We start from the raw sequence: 3069 nt of genomic DNA, 5'->3' as shown, positions 1-3069 counted from the left end.
GACATGTGATTACGTAGTCAAAACAAGTTTATGAGCTAAACTGATGATGATATATATATATAAATCAGTAAGCCTATTTTTCTAGTTTAGCTCATTTCCTTATATCTAGAAGGAAATTCTAGAAGAGGCTTTCCAAAATTGTTTAGAGACATGAAGCATCACTGAAATGGGTATATGAACCTCTCACCATGACACTTTGAAGGCAGTAACACTTACTGGAAATGTAGCTTCTGGAATGTTTGGTTAAAGGCTTTTTACATAATCTAATCAAAAGCAGTTTTAATCCATGGTACATGTTTTAAAAAATATTTTCCCATCCCCTCACCCCACTCCACTCTTGTACACCTGTGTGGCCTTTCAGTGTCCCTGTGTCCTGCTGCTCTGGCCTGAGGACCTGGGCTCATGGAATGTTCTATATACCCTCCTTTGCATAGCCCAGTGGTTCTCAACCTTCCGACCCTTTAATTACAGTTCCTCATGTTGTGACCCAACCATAAAATTATTTTCGTTGCTACTTCATAACTGTAATGTTGCTACTGTTATGAATCGTCATGTAAATATCTGATATGCAGGATGGTCTTAGGCGACTCCTGTGAAAGGGTCATTCGACCACCAAAGGGGTCGCGACCCACAGGTTGAGAACCGCTGCGCCTAGCCCAAGCCACCATCACCTCTTGCCTGCATTTTCTCAATAGACTCCTAACAAATCTTCCTAAATCTACTTTTGCTCTCTTTTAAGCAGCCAGGGTGATACTGGTAGAATATCTTTGTGGTCATCCTGGCTGGGGTGGCTCAGTTCCTTGGAGTGTTGTCCTGTACACCAAAAGGTGATGGATTCGATTCCCAGTCAGGGCACATACGCAAGTTGCTGGTTCGGGGTGCATATGGGAGGCAGCCAATCGATGTATCTCTTTCACATCAATGTTTTCCTCCCTCCCTTTCTTCCTCTCTCTAAGATAAATTTATTTAAAAAATAAAAGAATCCAAATGTAATGTAATTTACTTTTTAAAGAAAGAATATATTTGTGATCAGATTACAGCTAACCCCCCACTTCCCGTGGCTTAAAATACTGCAGTCGTTTCCCTTTGCTCCTATTATTGGCTTTCTTCGTCCTCCCTTTGACCATTAGACCTTTGTACATGCATTTTCCCTACCTACAATGCTCTTTCCTCCCAAGTTAAAACACAGAACAAGAATCCAAGTTTCCTAACTCTCAGGCTGAGTTTCTAATGCAAGGGTACTACTGGGGACTAATTATCCAACAGGGAAATGTGATTCAGAGGTTCAAAAGAAGTACAATAATGGGCAAGAGTATGGGCTTTGGAGCCAGTCCACTTCTGAGTCTGTTCTGTACTGATCATATGATCGTGGCAACTTGCTTAACATCCTTGCCTCATTTCTTCTGTTGTATCATGAGCACAGTAATGATACCTACCTTATGAAGTTACATTATTTAAACAAGTTGACACATAGAAAGAGCTCAATACATTTTAACTTTAAAAATATATATTTTTTAGGTTTGGGACAAAATCAACCTTGTTGATTTTCTCTTGTTTTCTCCTGAAGAAAAATAGGTATAGCAAATAACTGGGAGGCCCTCCTAAGGGCAGGGAAGGCTGGTCCTAGCAGATAAGGTTTCAGAGGCTGCACTATGTGGGGAAAGACATGTGATTACGTAGTCAAAACAAGTGCCAGGCCACAGATGCTAGTGAGCTGAGATAACATGAAGCCTAAGGGATGTAAAAAAATACACAAAGGGGAAACAATTTAAAGAAATCTAAAATGGTATAAAAAATCACAACAGTAGACAAAAGACATTCTATTTATAAATAAAATCATCTTAAGCTTCTAAACGAAGGCTTGTTCTATAAAACATCTTTTCCTTGTATGGCAAACATTTTCTAGGCTACCTGAGATCCCAGAACGTGGCTTTGAGAGCTGTCATTTCTATAACTACTTGTAAGTGCTGTGCTATGTCCAGAGAGAAGCTACTTTACCTATAGATCTGTGACTCCAACATCAGTGAGGCAAAGCTTTTTATGTTTCTCAGTTGACTCCTCACAGAATCTTAATTAAATAAATTAAGAAAATAGCTTCACTGGCCTCATTTATTAGTGAGTTTTCAAGTAAAGAATAATGACAAAAACCATCAATCATTACCAACAACTAAACGTTGGTCTTTTTATGCCAGTTGAGGGAGGAAGAAGGGATACTAACTAGTCTCTGACATCATCTCTCTGTGAGGTGTCAGATAAGAGAAATAGGTAAAACACCTTTTGGCAACCACAAGTTGTAAAAATTAGCAAGTAAGGTTAGCCCATATGTATTCTGTCCACTACTTAGGATTTATAAGGTGGGTAATGGCAAAGGCTCTGAAACTCAGGTTGCTGCAATCCCTGGTCTCTCAGTGACAGCTGGAGCACAGAACCGCAGTGCCAAATGACCTACATTTCTTCACCTTTGGCACATAAGCAAGGATATAAAGGCCAGGCATCTCTAGCTTGCCAAAACTCCCCTTCTGTTAGAAATTATTTTTAAGACCAATAGGAAAGAACCTGTGTCCTCAGCTCCAAAAACAACTATATTAGACAAAATACTAAAAACAGACCAACGTTAGCGACATATTATGGAAAATGTTACATTTTTTAGCTCCCCCAAAGGGTAAATTTAGTAAAATTTATTATGTTATATGTACTTCTCTTTGCCTAAACTTATATATTTCCTTATGCTTTGTTGCATCTCTAACTTCTCAAAAAAGTGTGTGTGTTGAGGGTCCAGGAGATAGAGAAGAGCCAAAAAGGAAAAGGGAAAATGAGAAAACAATTAAAACCTTGAGAAACGCCTGAGATCTGGTCTCAACCAGCAAATTAAACCAAAAAGTAACAAATTATTCATTGCATGTCTCCTGACGCTTAAGAACTTGTGTTGGGAATTTTGAATTAAGTGAATTAACAATACTTTTAGTACCTACCATGAACTGTGTCAAGAGCAAGAGATAAAGATAAATGAAACATTGCCCTTATCGCCAAGGAGCATGGCCTAGTAGGAGAGAGACCAACTCATGAATT

This window comes from Myotis davidii, unplaced genomic scaffold (assembly GCF_000327345.1).
Source record: "Myotis davidii unplaced genomic scaffold, ASM32734v1 scaffold214, whole genome shotgun sequence".
In the NCBI taxonomy this organism is placed as follows: Eukaryota; Metazoa; Chordata; class Mammalia; order Chiroptera; family Vespertilionidae; genus Myotis; species Myotis davidii.
Note: the sequence above shows the minus strand (reverse complement) of the source record.